General features: G+C 46.0%; 1 protein-coding gene across 3 annotated transcripts in view; it reads left to right on the top strand.

The window, feature by feature from the left end:
* The window catches only part of TRAF7 (TNF receptor associated factor 7), a 110,682-nt gene that overhangs the window by 20,331 nt on the left and 71,503 nt on the right, over positions 1–18,848 (top strand). Inside the window, exon 1 of one of the 3 annotated variants that reach the window (XM_082261272.1) lies at positions 10,630–10,855. The exons of 1 other annotated variant lie outside the window; for it this stretch is intronic. The gene's annotated coding sequence lies outside the window, so the exon portion shown is untranslated. Of the gene's footprint in view, positions 1–10,629; positions 10,856–18,848 lie in introns of those variants that run through there. One more of the 3 variants, XM_082261271.1, reaches the window with a different exon arrangement.

Raw genomic sequence — 18,848 nt, 5'->3', positions numbered from 1 at the left:
GATGTTACACTGAGTAAATAGATACCTAACACATCACAGTTTAAAATTGCGCACGCTCGTAAGCCTGGTACACACGGGCCAAATATCGGCCATTATCAGCCAATTTAACAGAACCCGGACGACATTTGGACTGTGTGCACATAAGCTTGTCCGACAGAAGGGGGGGGGGGGGAACGCAATATCTCAGTGGGGAGATCGCTGCACTAACATTGGATAGTTAGTACATCGAACTCCTCCTGAGCAGCTCAGTTTCTTTTTCGTTCAGCCAGCTGACATGAATAGCTGTGTGCTGGACTCTTGTATACAGCAGTGCTCTCATAAACATGAGCAAGCTTTCTGTTTTTTTGCATACGCCTGTAAGCTGTAATTGTGATTGTTATTGGTGTCCCAAACTTGGCAGGCGAGACACGCTTTTTTTGTGTGCGAAAACTGAATTTGTAGTTTAAATAAATGAAACAATTTTCAAATGCATCAAAACAACGTGGGTGGTATAAGTGCCCATTCACATACGAGCGACGCTACTTCACACCGCGACCTCGGCGGTCGCGGTGCAAGCAGCGCGCCGCGACCTCGGAGCGGCCGCCACGGACTTCATAACATTGAAGTCTATGGCGGTCGCCTCCTGGTCGCCCCAAAGAAGCTCCGGACCCTTTTTCTAAGTCGGAGCGACTTGTGTCTCTCCTATTAGAACGGGTCCGCAGCTTCCCTATGGGAGGCGACCTACGGCGACCTGTGAGGCGACCAGGTCGCCTCACAGGTCGCCCTAGTGTGAACCGGGACTAAGACTCCGTTCACACTGGGGCGACCTGGTCGCCTGACAGGTCGCCGTAGGTCGCCTGCCATAGAGTAGCTGTGGACCCGTTCTAATAGGAGCGACACAAGTCGCTCCGACTTAGAAAAAGGGTCCGGAGCTTCTTTGGGGCGACCTGCATTGACTTCAATGTTATGAAGTCCGTGCCGGCCGCTCCGAGGTCGCGGTGCGAGCTGCGCACCGCGACCTGTGAGGTCGCCCCGGCAAGTAGCGTCGCCCCAGTGTGAACGGGGTCTTAAAAGAAAAAGTGCCTGAGACAAACTTTGTCTCAACTGGAACTCGGCCAATCAGCTTTTACATTTTCATTTTCTAGGCTGTGGAAAAAGGGAAAGATTCTGCATACGCTGATTGGTTGCTAAGGGTAATGGCACCACTTGAACTTGGACGCTTTTTATTTACTCCCGCAGTGTTCAAACAGTTCCTTTTCTTTACAGAGCACCACAGTCCGAGTAGAAAAGCCTGTCCCCTGCCAGCATGCTGTAGGGAAGGACTCTTGCTCTATGTGTGCAATCAGCGGTCTCTTTTCCGAGATCCGACATGCCCTCTGAAGAGTCAGAACTAGTACTCTCCAAAGCATGAGCAATGCAGAACTATAAGTGCCGGTTCACACTTGTGCGATGCGGGAAGGCTGCGAGCCTGTTCCCGCATCGCAAACGCACCCCTGGCAGTTCACACTGCCATATGGGATACGCTGGGGGTGTCAATGAAATGTTAACAACACCCCCAGTTTGATCGCATATCGCAGTGCGATCTTACAGTTCGCACAGGATCGGATCGCACAAGTGTGAACCGCTGTGCGATCCGATCCTGATGCGGCTGAAAAAAAGGGTCATGTGCGGGTGCAGTGCGAATTTAGCCATACAAAGTGTATGGCTGAATTCGCACTGCACAGCCGATTGCATGTAATGAAGGAGCAGTGCGCTCCGATATTACATGCGATCGCCGCACTCGCAAGAGTGTAAACCGGCACTAAAGCATGATTAGACATTTGGCAGACCTTGCCACCTCTCTGTAAAAGCTATGTGCTGTGGATCACCTTTCTGAGGCACTTGGCAGGCATTGAGGAGGCGATATGTTAGTGGGATGAATTGATGGTATTTTCTATTATCCCTGCAGATTTTCAGTGTGGCGAAGTAAACTTACAGTCTGCATTTTCAAATATGCTGACTTGATTAAAGCTGTTTTTCTCTTCTCCATGCTTTTTCTTATTGCAGTTGCCTTACATTTCCCACCAGGGGGCAGCATTTCACCAGCATGGAATGTTTAATACAGCCAAGGCCAAAAGTTTTGAGAACAACACAAACATTTTCACAAAGTCTTCTGCTTCAATGTTTTTAGACCTTGGTTTCTTGGTAATCAGCGTTAAAGGCTTTTATTGACAATTACATGAAGTTTTTGCAAAGAGTCAAAACTTGCAGTGTTGATCCTTCTTTTTCAAGACCTCTGCGATGCCCCCTGGCATGTTGTCACTCAACTTCTGGGCCACATCCTGACTGATGGCCGCCCATTATTGCATAATCAATGCTTGGAGTTTGTCAGAATTTGTGGGGGGTTTTTTTTGTTCACCCGCCTCTTGAGGATTGACCACAAGTTCTCAATGGGATTAAAGCGGAGTTCCACTCAAAAGAGGATCTTCTGCTCGAAGTGCTCCTGACCCCCTGATATGCCACATTTGGCATGTAATTTTTTTTTTGGGGGGGGGGGGAGTGGATACCCATTTTTGACAGGACAAGGGTCATAACCCTCCCTAACTCTATCCAAAATGGAAAAAAAATATATATATTTGTCTATAGTTTTACATTAAAGCGGAGTTCCACCCTGGAATTTTTTTTTTTTTTAAATACCCCCGGGACAGTCAGGGCTAGTACATTCCACAATGGCTAGCCACTGATCTGTCCCGGGTTGCACTTACCTGCTAGGACAAATACTTACCTTGAAAAAGTCTTGTCCAGCGCTGCCATCTCAGATGTGGGCAGCTTGAAGCCAGCGCGATCCTCTTCGGAGTCCTCTTCCGCCTTCTTCGGTCCCACGATGCCCTGCGCCGGCCCCGCCGTCACTTCCGGGCGCGCGCGTCATCCCTCCACAGCTTCTGGGCATGCCCAGAAGCTGTTTAGAAGGGGATGACGCGCGCGCCCCGGAACTGACGTCGGGGCCGGTGCAGTGCATTGATTCCTGGGAGCGATGACGTTCAGCTCCCAGGAATCATTGCAGAGCCAGGAAGTGACGACGGGCCGCGGCCGAGGAAGGAGGAAGAAGGAAGTAAGGTAAGTATATTTTCTTCGCTACGAGGTAAGTAAAAAAAAAATGCGATTAGCCATGTGTTTTTCAGGTGACCCGGAGCGAGAAGATGGAGGTAAGTATAAAATTAGGGTGGAACTCCACTTTAAGCACTTGACCTCCGGAAGATTCCCCCCACGCCCCCCCCCCCCCCCCCTTCCTGACCAGGCCTTTTTTTGCAATACGGCACTGCGTTACTTTAACTGAAATTGCACGGTCTTGCGACACTGTACCAAAACAAAATGTATGTCATTTTTTTTTCCCACAAATAGACATTTCTTTTGGTGGTATTTGATCACCACTGCACTTTTTATTTTTTGCGCTATAAACAAAAAAAGACCAAAAAAAACATTGTTTTACTTTCTGTTATAAAACACATCCATTAAAAAAATGTAAAAAAAAAAGAGTAGGCATATATTGATTGGTTTGCACAAAAGTTATATTGTCTACAAACTATGGGATATATATTTATGGAATTTTTATTGTTTTTTCTTTTTTTACTAGTAATCAGACACCAACTAACACTTTTGACATTTATTGGGAACCGGTGACACTAATACAGTGATCAGTGCTAAAAATATGCACTGTCACTGTACTAATGACACTGGCTGGGAAGGGGTTAACATCGGGGGCGATCAAAGGGTTAACTGTGTATCTAGCCAGTGCTTTCTACTGTGTGGGAGGTGCTTTTACTAGAGGAAGGCATGAATCAGTGTTCCTGCTTTGCAGGAACACAGGATTAATGCCTTCCCTACCGACACAACGGCGATCTATCTTGTTTTGGCTTTCTGCCCATTGATCGGCAGGTGCCAGCGGACATGGAATTTGCGATACCCGCTGATCAGTTCCCCTGTTTATAATCACAGTGGGAGGGGGGCTCTCTGCCTACTGATCGGCAGGTGCTGGCGGACATTGAATTCGTGGTACCCGCTGATCAGCAGCGAAACGGGGGCGGCGGTGGCGCACATGCGCGCCCCAGACCTGGAAGTGCGGGATCGCATACTAGGTACATGATCCTGTGCAGCAGAGCTGCCTTGCTGCTCTATATGTAAGTTAAATGGGCAGCAAGCAGATAAGGGAGTTGTAAGGAAAGGAAGTGGAAAAAGAGAATACAAGAGGAAGGAAAACAAAACTAGTAATGCTCCATGTACACGGGACGTTGTAAATGGCCGTTTAGGAGCAGTTGGGCGTTTTTTCCAGAAGCCCCTGAACCCACCTCTATGTTATCTTATCTGTCCATGTACACCAGGTCGTTTACAGTCATTTGCAGACAGTTGAGTTCAGGGACGTTTTTTGGAACGCAATTATTTGCGGTCGAACGTCTGTTTCCCGGCGTTTCAAGCGCAAAAACGACCCGCGTTTGGCGCTTGCGTTTTTCCATTTTAGAGAGGAATGATTTTTTTGACCTCTAGGAACGGTTTTAAACGCAAACGCCCGCTAAACGTGGGTACAAACGCGACACAACGGCCGTTTATAAACGTCCTAAAAAAAAAATTCCAGCATTCAAGGGACTTTTAACAACGTCCCGTGTACATGGAGCCTAAGACATGGAAAACGAAACAAAATGTAAAACAAGGTGAAAAGGGTAATTGTAAGGGTCCTTTGACAGGGGCGTAACCGCCGACGGAGTCTGTTCTGCTCAGCGGGGGATCAATCCGCTGATCCCCACTGAGCAGGCGGATGACAGCTCCGTCTCCGCTCTGTGTGCAGAGATGGAGCTGTCAGGTCCCAGCTGTCCTCTATGTGGAGATCGGATGAGAACGGACCATCTGTCTGTTCTCATCCGATCCGTCAAAGGCATGGAAAATAGAGTTTCCATTGTCATTTCACGGACAGGATCGGATCGGAGAGCAGTGGGTGTCAGCGGACATGTCACTGCTGACATCCGCTGCCCAATAGGGATGCATGGAGCATCCGATCAGGTGCGCCTGAAAAACTGACAGACGGATCGGGTCTATCATGTGAAAGGGGGCTAAGGAAGGAAAGGAAAGTTGTAAGGCAACGGGGAAAAAAAAGGGAAGGACTACACACAGATCGAAATTGGGCCAGTTACCGCTGAACCGGCCGAATTTAACCACTTTACCACCGGAGGATTTTGCTGTCTTACATCCAGGCCACTTTTTGCTATTTGGCACTGTGCGAATTTAACGGACAATTGTGCGGTCGTGCAACGCCGTACCCAAACGAAATTTACGTCATTTTTTTTCCCACAAACAGAGCTTTCTTTTGGTGGTATTTGATCACCTGTGCGATTTCTACTTTTTGCGCCAGAAACAAAAAAGCGCGTAAATTTTGAAAAAAATAACAATATTTTTCACATTTTTTTATATGAAATTCCCCCCCAAAAAAATGTAAAAATCAAAATTTTTTTAAAATTTTGGCCAATTTGTTTTCTGCTACCTATGTTTGGTAAAAAAAAATCACAATAAGCGTATATTGATTGGTTTGCGCAAAAGTTATTGCGTTTACTAACTAAGGGAAAGATTTCTGTCATTTTTGGTGTTTTTTTTCTTTAACTAGTAATGGCGGCGATGTGCGTTTTTTTTTTTTTTTTTTTTTTTTTTGCGGGACTGCGACATTGCGGCGGACAGATCGGACCCTTGACTGACATTTTTGACACTTTTGGGGGTACCAGTGACATTACTACAGTAATCAGTGCTATATATATATATATATATATATGCACTGTTACTGTAAAAATGACACTGGCAGGGAAGGGGTTAATTTTATTGGAGAGGGAGGGGTTAATGTATGCCTGGTGCTTACTGACATGTGTGGGGGGAGGGGACTGAGTGACACAGGGACAGATCGCATGTTCAGCTATGCTGAACCCTGCAATCTGACCCTGCCTGTCACTTAGGGATCTCCAAACTCGATTCCCCGACGATCGGGGAAGAGCAGCGGCGATCGCCGCTGCTCCTCCCCTGGCCCGACTCTGGCGGCGCGCGAGCGCCGCCCACAAGGGGAGGAGTCCAGCGACGTAGGTCTATGTCGCTGGACATAACTAACCACTTTGCCGCAGTAGAGCTCGAGTGAGCGGTCGGCAAGTGCTTAATTCCATGTATGGCCAGCTTTAGGAAGGGAAAGGAAAGGTGTAAAAAGGGAAAATGGGGAAAAAAAAGAAAAGGAGGAGTGAGCATGGAAAAGAGAAAGGGTACCAAAAGGAAAATAATAAATGGATGATTTAAAGTAGAATTCTAGGCAAAACTTTATTTTTTTTTTCATTTTGGATAGAGCAAGAGAGGGTCATAATGCAGTTTATTTTTTGCCATCTGTGTCCCATTGGGGAGATTTCCCTTTACTTCTTGTCCCATAGCCAAACATGAAGTGAGAGGAAATCCCTGAAAATTAAGGGAATTCCTCACAGACCCTTGGGTCAACAGAACTAGTGTCCCCATTGGAAGATCTCCCCTCTATTTCTTTTCTGGGGATAACCCAAAATTTGGGATTTTTTGGGATTCAAAGATAATGGGGTAAACGGCCTCATGCACACAGGACGTTTAAAAAATGCCAGCACTGCTGCGAGGAAAAAAGCAGCTGTAAATCGTACTTTTAGCCACGTTTTTTGACTAGCGTTTATGGGCATTTATACTTAATTTTTGTTGTTAGCGTTTACAGTAAAAACACTCCCTATGATGTAAAAATGCCAAAAGTGGCTAAAATCTTGTTACAGCGTTTAGCAGCGTTTTTTTTTTTTCTTTGGCATTTAGCGTTTATACAGCTCAACAGCCTGTGCCCCTGGACGCAAAGGCTGTGTTCTTGTTTTATTTTTTTTACTGCCCCTAAACGCTTGTGCCTCCAAAAGCCTCTGAAAGTTTGTGTGCATGGACACATAGGCTAACATGGAGGGGCGCTTAGAGGCAGTAAAACTTCACACGCCCCTAACAGCAGCTGTAAAAAAGTCCTGTGTGTATGAGGCCTCCTGGGGACACAGGACAGCAATAAAAACTGACAGGGGTCCTAATCCATCCCCACTCTATCCAAAACTAAAAGTAAAATTTTGCCTTTTGTTATATTTTAAGGCTTGGTTCACATACAGCATCTCACAAAAGTTAGTACACCCCTCACATTTTTGTAAATATTTTATTATATCTTTTCATGTGACAACACTGAAGAAATGACACTTTGCTACAATGTAAAGTAGTGAGTGTACAGCTTGCATAAGGCCCCTTTCACACATACGGTCCATTCAGTTCATCAGTTCAGTCACGTCAAAATGTATCCGTTTTTTATTCATTTTTTATCCGTTTTTTTTACATCCACTACCAATGCAAAAATGAATGAAAAACAGACCGTTTGGTCGTTTACATCCGTTTTCGTCCGATTCGTTTTTTTGACGGATGAAAAATAGGGCATTCATCCATTCAAAAAAACAGACATTGACGGAAGCGGATGAAAACGGATGTTAACGGATGATCATCCGTTGTCATCCGTTTTTACATAGAGATGCATTGATGTCCGTCAACGGATGGATGAAAAATGGACAAACGGACCGTATGTGTGAAAGGGGCCTAAGGGTCCTTTCACACGGGCAGTTCTTATGTCCGTTTTTCCTCCCATCCGTTTGCGGATGAAAAATGGACATAATGTATGTCTATGGGATTGCGGATGACCATCCGCTGACATCCGTTTTGTGTCCTTTCCGTTCTGTTCCGTTTTTTGAGACAGAAGAGAACCCTATTTTTCTTTTGTTTAATAAACGGAACGGACGCAAAAACGGATGTCAGCGGTGTCATCCGCTAACTTCCGCAATCCCATAGACATACATTATGTCCGTTTTTCATCCATCCGTTTGCAGATGAAAAACAGACATAAGGAACGGACCCTACAAAAGTGCATCTGTGTCCGTTTACAAAAAAAAAAAAAAAGTGACTGAGCGGACAAAAAACTGAACTGACCATGTGAAAGGACCCTAAAGCCCCGTACACACGTCCCGAATGTCGGCCGAACGATCGGCCGTCTTTTGTCCAGTGCTGTCCTGTCGGCTGAAAACTGCAAAAGACTGCACATGAATTTTGTCGGCCAACAACAGCCGACTGCAGAAGTGATGTCATGTGATGGTTAACTTTCCGTGTGTTTTTTCTTTTCTGAGCATGCCCAGTCTTGCACTCGGCTGTTTGTCGGCCGAATTCTGTAATGACTGGCGAACAATAGGGCGTTCTGGTGTCGCCCAACAAAAATTTTAATGCCTGCACACCCGATTCTGTTCGGCCGAAAAGTCGCTGTCGGTTGTCGGAAGCATCATACTAACAAGCCAACAATCGGCTGATCGTTCGTGTGTACGGGGCTTTACAGTGTAAATTTGTTACACCAAATTTAACACACCTGCTCCCCATTTACACCTGAGACCTTGTAACACTAACAAGTCACATGACACTTCCCACAGAGATCATCATCAGAGAGCACCTTCTATTATGTCTGCACAGCGTATCTCCAAGATAGTGCTGTTGTGTGGTCACATGACCTTTCTCTGTTCTTTGGCATCTGCAGATGGTCCCATATCCTGCTGAGTTTACTCATTGGAGGTCCCTTGGTGGCTCTGTCCAATCTAGAGGATATTTGCCTGGATTCCTTACTGGACTAAGCTTGTGTGACCCTTACACAGTACTTTCTAGGGGTCCATTTTGTCCGGTAAAGCCCCGTAAACACGTACCGATTGTCGGCCGTAAATATTCGACCGCCGACCGATCGGCCGATTGTAGGCTTGTTAGTATGATGCTTCCGACAGCCGACAGCGCATTTTCGGCCGAACAGAATCTGTCGTGCAGACTTTAAAATTTTTGTTGGCCGTCACCAGAACGGCCGATTGTTCGCCAGTCAGTACAGAATTTGGCCGACAAAGAGCAGATTTGCAAGACTGGGCATGCTCAGAAAAGAAAAAACACACGGAAAGTTAACCATCACATGACATCACTTCTGCAGTCGGTTGTTGTTGGCCGACAAAATTCGTGTGCAGTCTTTTGCAGTTTTCAACAGACAAGACAGCCCTGGACAAAAGACGGCCGATCGTTTGGCCGACGATCAGTACGTGTGTACGGGGCTTAAAGCGGAGTTCCAGCCATTTCACTCACCTGTCCAACGGTCCAGCGATGCGGCCGCCCGAAGCCTCGATCCTCTCCCTCGGCGCCGGCATCACTGTTGTGGGCACCCGGCTGTGACAGTTTGCGGCTTCACAGCCGGGTACCCACTGCGCATGACCGAGTTGCGCTGTGCATCTTGATTGGCCGGCAATCTTCTGTAACCTCTAACATGTCCCAGAAGATTGCAGGGAGGGAGGGGGAGAGGAGAACTTCCGTTCAGGGCGCCGCGGCGCTCCGAGCGGAAGTGGGAGAGGGTACATGTCAAAACTAGGTACCCGCTCCCCCCCCCCCCCCAAAAAAAAATCACATGCCAAATGTGGCATGTCAGGGGGTTAGAATACCTAAAGCGGAAGTTCCATTTTTGGGTGGAACTCCGCTTTAAGTGGAACATCCTGGGGGAGAGGAAAGTCACAGTTTTTCACAACACAGTGGCAGCATGATCTTGCACAGATTTTCCAGCACTTAAGCACCTTTTATGGACTATCTTTCACTGGCTACTTGCTGAAGCACTTTGGATTTTACATGTTATGTTTTGATTGACTTTTTACCACAATCTTATGGACTTTTATATTTACTGCACAGGGTGTATAATATTGATTTCTTTTTATTGATATTTATTGCACAGGGTTCAGTTCATATCTGTCTCATATTCATATATATTTTTTTCTCATTTATTGTTGGCGATTCATTATCACACAGAAAGGGAAGGTGAAAAGCGCAATAGGGGAAAAGGGAAGGTAAAAAAAAAAAGAAATGCGGGAAAAGGAAAAAGTGAGGAAGTAAGGAAGGAAAGGAAAAGAAAAAGGAAGGTAGATGGGAAGAACATGTATCTTTGTAAAGTAAAAATGTAATGTATATTTGGGGGGAGCTCTCCTGTCATATATATCACCTTTGCTGCAATCTTAGGCCCCGTACACACGTACCGATCGTCGGCGAACGATCGGCCGTCTTTTGTCCCCGGGCTGTCGTGTCTGTTGAAAAGTGCAAAGACAGCACAAGAATTTTGTCCGCCGACTGCAGAAGTGATGTCATGTAATGGTTAACTTTCCCTGTGTTTTTTCTTTTCTGAGCATGCCCAGTCTTGCAAATCTGCTGTCTGTCGGCCGAATTCTGTACTGACTGGCGAACAATCGGCCGTTCTGGTGTCGGCATACAAAAATTTTAATGCTTGCAAGACAGATTCTTGTCGGCAGAATGTGCGCTGATGGCTGTCGGAGGCATCATACTAACAAGCCTACAATCGGCAGATCTTTCGTCCGCCGACGCTTGTCTGCCGACGATCGGTACGTGTGTACGGGCCTTTAGGACAAATCTATTTTTTGTCCTGTGTAAGCTGGTTGGAGGAAGACTTGCATAGACAAAGCGCTATTCCCTGTTTTCAGAGACTCGCACTGCGTTTATGGACCTGAGACGAGTATATTTGCCTTATGTCTGTTCCAGATCAAGCAAGCCCAAAAGCTTGAATGTTTAATAAAGCTGGCCCGGCTCCCAGGCTGCTGATTGGACAGAATAAGGGATTTTCCAGTTTCGTTAACTTGTCGCCCACTGCTGAGCATGCCTTTCTGTTTACATCACTCTCTCTTGCCGCACGGTCAGCACACAGACTTGGGTCGGTGTTGTGAAATCTACTCAGTTGCAGAGAGTCGAGTTTCCTGGGAACTGGGAGAGCTCAGAGTCTTCCTGAGAGGTATGTGAGATCTGTGATAGCTGATCAATTATTGTGATCGGCCAGGGAGAGGATTGTATTGGGGGTCTCTCCTCTGAAATCTAACAATCTTGTTTCAGAGTTATTTGAGCGTTGGCGCACTTTTGTTTTAATGAGACTGCATAGCGTGTCATACATCAGAGGCTGGATGAATAGAGCTGCTTTCTGCTAGGAGGATTAGAAAGACTGTAAGGACAGAGTAGCTACTTTTGTATTGAATTAAACATGGATAGATGTGGTCATAGCAAGCTTGTTTTTTCATGTTCATTGCCTGGTTATATCGTCTCATTTACCTGTAATGTGCAAGTTACAGAATGCCTTGGCAAACTGGAAACCGTCATCTTACATCGGCTGGATGGCTGCAAAGCAATATTGCCCAACAGTAATGAAACAAAATTCCCTCATATAAAAACTGGCAAGCGTTTGCTATGTGCCACCTGACGTGGGTCAGTCTATTTCAAGCGCCCTGACATTTTCATTTATTCCATGTAAGATCTGTTTGTGCTTAAACTGCACGTACAGGCAAGACTTACAGCAGTATTAAACCTAAAAGCAAACATTGATTATATTGCAGCTTATCAGTTCTTAGATTTGGTGGCTGCATTACTTTTCTTTTTTAGGCTTTCTTTCCTTTCCTTTTCACCTAATGATCCAGCCAGTAAATCTGTTGTTTTTTGAAAGAACAACCTTTCCTGCAGATGTAGCAGTTTGAGGGTTGAGACAAACCATTTACCACTGACAGGGGTGCTTACAATGATCAGGTTTCATTTAGTTACGTAAAACTTTTATCCCAAATGGAACAACTGTTTGCTGTAAGGCTAGGTTTACACTGATGCGGCTCTGCCTGTTTTGAATGGGCTGCCGTCCCGCCCTGGGGAAAAGGTCCCTGCACCATTTCTGGAATAGCATCCCGACAGGAACAGCTAATGCAGTGCGGTTCCCAGTGCGGGACCGATTTCCAGGGCATGCAGAGTGCCATTAGGATTAATGGCACCCACACACATCTCCTGCGTTTTTTCCGTGCGGTTGGCTGCAGCAGCGGGAACAGGTGTGGACCCGCAGCAGGAACCACCCACACAAATGTGAACCTAACCTAACTGCCTATAAAGTATTAGCTGGAGTTTGGCTTTAGTTAGTATATTAGTATTATTATAGTATTTTAGTATTAGTATATTAGTATATTTGAATCTGCTAGTCCATTTTACACTTCCCTCCCCCAGACTGACAATGCTGTTGTCCAAAGGTGCCTCCTGTGCTCCTTCATCCAGAGGGGGGACGCTCTAAGAGCCCATTCACACTGCCGCGACTTGTCAGGCGACTTGTCAGCCTGACAAGTCGCGGTCGGCCGCGGTCCATTGAGTAGTACAGGACGTGTTCTAATAAGAGCGACACAAGTCGCTCCGACTTAAGCCCTGTACACACGTAGCGATTGTCGGCCATAAATATTCGGCCGCCGAACGATCGGCCGATTGTCGGCTTGTTAGTATGATGCTTCCGACAACCGACTGCGACTTTTCGGCCGAACAGAATCTGGTGTGCAGGCTATAAAATTTTTGTTGGCCAACACCAGAACGGCCGATTGTTCACCAGTCAGTATAGATTTCGGCCGACAGACAGCAGATAAACAAGACTGGGCATGCTCAGAAAAGAAAAAACACAGGGAAAGTTAACCATCACATGACATCACTTCTGCAGTCAGCTGTTGTTGGCCGACAAAATTCGTGTGCAGTCTTTTGCAGTTTTCAACAGACACGACAGCACCGGACAAAAGACGGCCGATCGTTCGGCCGACGATCAGTACGTGTGTACGGGGCTTTAGAAAAAGGGTCCTGTACTACTTTGGGGCGACCTCGGAGCGACTTGCATAGACTTCCATTATGTGAAGTCCCTGCAAGTCGCGCCGAAGTCGCGGTGCACGCGACTTCACAGGTCGTCCCCCGAAGTCGTGTCGCCTCTAATACAGAAGGTGTGTGAACCGGATCACCAGATAAAAACAGAGGGAAAAAATCTTAGAAAAATGAAAAGGAATGCAGTCACCACATCTAATGATTGGTAAACTGCAATTTATTATATTTTTGGTTTAATACCGCTTTAAAGGAGAAGTCCAGGCAATACCTAACTAACGCTAAACCTGCTCTGTGCCACATTATAAACCTAATGTATCCATGTATAAAATAATGTATCCATGTATAGCAAAAATCCCTGTACTGACCTATTCTGCAGCCAATCCAGTCCAGGTGGTGCAGGAGAGGCATCTGACAACGGAAGCCCCATAGTAAGTCTATGGGTGACGTCACTTACCATTCATTTCACAGCCATTGTCGTTCCTCTCCTGCACACAGCTTCCATCGCTGGAGACCGGACCGGATCGGGGGAAGAATAGGTAAGTACAGTGATTGTTGCTTTACAGGGTTAGATAGATTAGGGTTAGAATGTGGCACAGAGCAGGTTTTGCCTGGACTTATCCTTTAACTTCTGCATGTAGTGAGGAATGATTCCATTTTCTGTTCGGATTCTTTGTCTACATCAGGTGGATTTACTTTTTATTTCCTGTCCTGAAGAGTCAGACCACTAGGGCATTAGTCTACCAAACTGTCTGGAGTTGGTAAACTTTGCCCATCGTGATGAGCCCATACCAGTAATGTGTCACACGGCAAAAGAGGGGCCCTTTTAGTTTTATATCTTGTTATTAGGGATGGGCTCAGGGGTGTTCAGATCATAGGCCCAACCCACCTGAGCAATCCCGCCAGGAAGCCCTCACTGCACACTGCCAATCATAGGCAACGTGTATGTGCAGCTGTGGGCCGGAAATGCCTCGGTGCCTATGATTGGCGGTGCACAGTGACAGCTTCCTGGTTCGATTGCTCAAGTGGGTTGGGACTACGATCCGAACACACCTGAGCCCATCCCTACTTGCTATTTTGGTCCTCTAAGCACAACAGAATAGCGAGGCTGAAAAGCATGTAGCATGTCCGGTCTGTTTGAAGTTCACATTAGTCACACAGCTTTCACCCAGGTTTCACACATTTTACCAATTGTGTTAGATGAAAGTTTTGTCAGTCTTAGGTAAAAACATTAATACATAGACACCAAGGTAAAAAAAAAAATATATATATATATACACATACACACACTATATTACCAAAAGTATTGGGACGCCTGTCCTTACACACATGATCTTTAATGGCATCCCAGTCTTAGTCCGTAGGATTCAATATTGAGTTGGCCCACACTTTGCAACTATAACAGCTTCAGCTCTTCTGGGAAGGCTGTCCACAAGGTTTAGGAGTGTGTCTATGGGAATGTTTGACCATTCTTCCAGAAGCACATTTGTGAGGTCAGGCACTGATGGTGGACGAGAAGGCCTGGCTTGCAGTCTCTGCTATAATTCATCCCAAAGGTGTTTTATCAGGTTGAGGTCAGGACTCTGTGCAGGCCAGTCAAGTTCTTCCACCCCAAACTCGCTCATCCATGTCTTTATGGACCTTGCTTTGTGCAGTGGTGTGCAGTCATGTTAGAACAGGAAGGGGCCATCATCAAACTGTTCCCACAAAGTTGGGAGCATGAAATTGTCCAAAATGTCTCGGTATGCTGACACCTTAAGAGTTCCCTTCACTGGAACTAAGGGGCCAAGCCCAACCCCCGAAAAACAACCCATATCATAATCCCCCCACCAAATGATTTGGACCAATGCACAAAGCAAGGTCCATGAACACATGGATGAGCTTCAGTTATGCAACCTTTGCATAATTCTATCCAGTTGTATAGGAAAATAGTAATGATTATTCGACAGTCAGCAGGGTTTTTTTTTCAGACAGTGGTAAAAGAACTTCATGAACAGTCTTAGAAAAAAATGTTCTATTTTATATTTTCTGTTTTTTGTATGTGTATGTGAAAGTGTCTGACTATGTGAGCCTCACTTGATTGTGAACTGTCGGAAACTTTGCCCGCTGTAAAAGATAAAGGCATAACGGTTGTTCCATAGTAACCATTGTTCGCTGAAAAGCTTCAAACATCCATAAATAAAGAAAAAATTCTGATCTGACTTCTTGCTGCTGTTTGTGTCATAAAGGCGTCTTTTTTTTTTTTTAAATGTAGAAGCAGAGGCATATATTGCACAAATACAGTGTAGAAAAATCACCAGCCGCATGGGGCAGTTGTTGTTTTCTTTTTAGCAAGAAAGGATCTTCAAGAGGAAGTAAACCCTCCTCTGCAACTTTTACCTATAGGTAAGCCTATGATAAGGCTTATCTATAGGTACTGTAACTATCTCCTAAACATGCATCGTTTAGGAGATATTTACCTTACATGCAGCCAATGACGTCACTGGCGCATGCTCTCTGAAGGAACGGCCGCTGGTGCCGTTCCTTCAGAGCCCCGTGCCGTGACCGTCGGCTCCCGTGCGCGTGCGCGGGAGTGACGTCACCGCAGCCCCGGGCCAATCAGATGGCCTGATGCCGGGATCCTGGAAGACGGGCGACTGGACATGTCGCCCATCATAGAGGTAAGCGGGCGGGACGGCGGGGGCTCGTTCTGAGGTAAGTATTTCATAATGAGCTAGTATGCGATGCATTCTAGCTCATTATGTGTTTTTCTTGCAGGTTGAAAAAAAAAATGTGGGGTTTACAACCTCTTTCATGTCTCTACTGCCAAATAACTATACACTCCTGTCAATGTTTTTATTGCAGAGCTTTAGTTCTACATTCATTACTTATACAGCACATACTGCATGTTATGGGCCTAGATAGTCAGGATTATATACACCCATATTTTGGGGTAGGAAATATGAAACAATGCATATTAATATTTTGTATTCTTCTTTGGAGTCAGGAGGTGGCACTTAAGGCTGCATTCACACCTGAGCATATAGTTTTTTGGGTGTTTTTTAGAGCGTTTCTCTGGCGTTTGTTGGCCATTTTATGAGCATTTTTAAGGCGTTTTATAAGCATTTTTTGGGGCATTTTTTGCAAGCGTTTTGATTTATGTAAAAAAATTGGTGTGTTAAAAGGGTTGGAGGCCACCTGTGTGTTTGAAAAACGCCCTTGAAACGCCGATAACGGCGTTTTAATGTATTCCTATGGGACCAGAACAGCCCAAAAAGAAGCTCCTGTACTTTTGTGAGCTTCAGGCGTTTTGCTTCAGGGAACAAAACACTCAGATGTGAACAGGGGCCATTGAAATGAATGGGATTTTGATTGTTGGGCGTTTTGGATTTTCACAAATGAGCGTTTTATGGGCTGAAAAATGCTCAGGTGTGAACAGGGCCTAAGAGCCCATTCAGACTAGCGCGACATGACTTTGGGGGGCGACCTGTGAAGTCGCGTGCACCGGGACTTCGGCGCGACTTGCAGAGACTTCACATAATGGAAGTCGATGCAAGTCGCTCGAGGTCACCCCAAAGTAGTACAGGACCCTTTTTCTAAGTCAGAGCGACTTGTGTCGCTCCTATTAGAACGGGTCCTGTGCTAATCAATGGACCGCAAAATACTGCTACTTGTCAGGCTGACAAGTCGCCTGACAAGTCGCGCTAGTGTGAATGGACTCTTAGGCCCCGTTCACACTGGGGCGATCTGACTTGGGGGGGCGACCTCCGAGGTCGCGGTGCGAGCAGCGTGCCGCGACCTTGGAGCGGCCGGCACGGACTTCATAACATTGAAGTCTATGACGGTCGCTCCGGGATCGCCCCAAAGAAGCTCCGGACCCTTTTTCTAAGTCGGAGCGACTTGTGTCGCTCCTATTAGAACGGGTCCGCAGCTTCCCTATGGAAGGCGACCTACGGCGACCTGTCAGCCTCACAGGTCGCCTTAGTGTGAACAGGGGCTTAGACTCTCTCCTATTTGTTTGCCAGTTATTTACAAAACTTGGTAGCTCAAGTTAAATTTTCCCCTAATGGCCTAGGCACAGATAAGCTTTCCAGTCTTTTAACAAATCTAACTGTAGTCCCCCAAAATGTTATTAAAGAAGCTTACATTCTGAGAATGAACGCTTATATTGTCCAGTTACCTTCATTAAAAAAATACCTAACTAGCATAAAATATGCAGCAACAGTATAATTTTTCATAAAAAGCTCCACCTTTTATCTTTACAAGCCATGCTTAACACCTTTAAGACCGCCCTCCACACCTGCGTCAGTCGTGCGTGGTGCTGGGGGGCAAGCGTGCTCCCTCCTCCACTAGGCAGTGGGGAAGCCAATCCACAGGGATTGCCGCCGGGCACCCGCGATCGCTTCCCACTGGGAGAGAAGGATGCTCAGCTGTTGTAAACACAGCTGACCGTTGTTCTCTCTGAAATGATCACAGAGCTCCTGTCACAGGTCTCTATGATCAGTTCAGAAGCCCCCCCCCCCCCCCCCAGTTCGTAAACACTCCCCAATGTTCACACTTAACCCTTTGATCACCACTAGGTTAACCCCTTCCCTGCCAGTGTCATTTTTACAGTAACAGTGCATATTTTTAGCACTGATTTCTGTAGTAATGTCACTGGTCCCCCCAAAAGTGTCAGTTAGGGGTCCAATCTGTCTGCTGCAATGTCGCAGTCCCGCTAAAAATTGCATAGTTTGTAGACGCGATAACTTTTGCACAAACCAATCAAACTACGCATATTGCGATTTTTTTTTTTACCAATTTAGCAGAATACAAATTGGCCTAAAATTATGAAAAATGTAGATTTTTTTTTTTAGGGGGGGGGGGGATGTTGTATAGCAAAATGTGAAAAATAATGTTTTTTTGTTTTTTTTTTCAAAAATTTCGCTCCTTTTATGTTTATAGCGCAAAAACTAAAAATCGCACAGGTGATCAAATACCACCAAAGGAAAGTTCTATTTGTGGGGAAAAAAAATTATTTAGATACAGCGTCGCACGACTGCGCAATTTTTCGTTAATAACGCTGTGCCGAATCTCAAAAAATGGCCTGGTCATTAAGGGGGCAAATCCTTCCGGTCCAGAAGTGGTTAAAGTACAACTTTGCCTAGACAATAAAAATGTGCGAACAGGCAGGCTTTGTATTGTAGAGATGTTCTGTGTCTCAAGAGGAATTACGCAATGCACATTACAATTCCTCACAAACGTCAGAGGAAGAGCAATAATTCTGGGGCCATCAGTCACGGTTACCTCTAATCTGATAACCCGTGCAGGCTTGAAAGCCAAGGAACAGTCCACTGGCAGAGTAGGAGGGAGCGCCGTCTGAGGGGAAGCAGAGGATCAGGGAGGTTAACCAGCTTTTCTTGTCCCCTAGACAGAAACTAGAGAGAAAAGCTGGTGAAGGCATTGTCGGGGGGGCGGGGGGGGGGGGGGGAGTACTGTGATCGGAAATGGGTAACAAATAACTAAACGTGTTAAATTTACACAGTACTTAGTAGGGCTGCACGATATTGGAAAGAAAGTACATTGCAATATTTTTTTTTCAACGATATATATTGCGATATTGAGAGAGCCGTCAATCCAGGCTAAAGTCAACAATTACCGGCTGGGACAGCCAGGGTTAATGTTACTGTAGGGATGGGATGAGTATTGCAGCAGCCTTCTTCTGATTGTGTTATACTGCACTGGGACAGCCAGGGTTAATGTTACTGTAGGGATGCTGGGATGGAAATCATGGACATGGAGTATTGCAATGCAGGCAGCAGCACAGCCTTCTTATTATTATAATTGCAGTCAGATACAGCCAGGGCTGGCCAGGGTTAATAATGGTATATATTTATCAGGCAGCACTATTGACACTCAGTGACAGTCAGTGTACTATGGATGGAAATCTGGATTAGGCACAGTCACTCTCAGTCGGGACTCACAGTGGTGGTAGGAGAGGAGCCGGTAGAAGAACACAGCCTCAGCCTGACTCGACAATCATCCGTCAGTGGAGTCTGCTGCCCTGCAGCTAGTTCTCTTGACCGGCGGCACAGCGAACCAATCACGCCGTGAGTAGCGGCACAGAGCGAACCAATCAGGTGTGCAGGCACGCGTGATTGGTTAGCTGTGCA

Source organism: Pelophylax lessonae (assembly GCF_965119305.1).
Source record: "Pelophylax lessonae genome assembly, chromosome: 6".
In the NCBI taxonomy this organism is placed as follows: domain Eukaryota; kingdom Metazoa; phylum Chordata; class Amphibia; order Anura; family Ranidae; genus Pelophylax; species Pelophylax lessonae.
The sequence above is the reverse complement of the archived record's forward strand: the minus strand, read 5'-3'. Positions and strand labels throughout refer to the sequence as shown.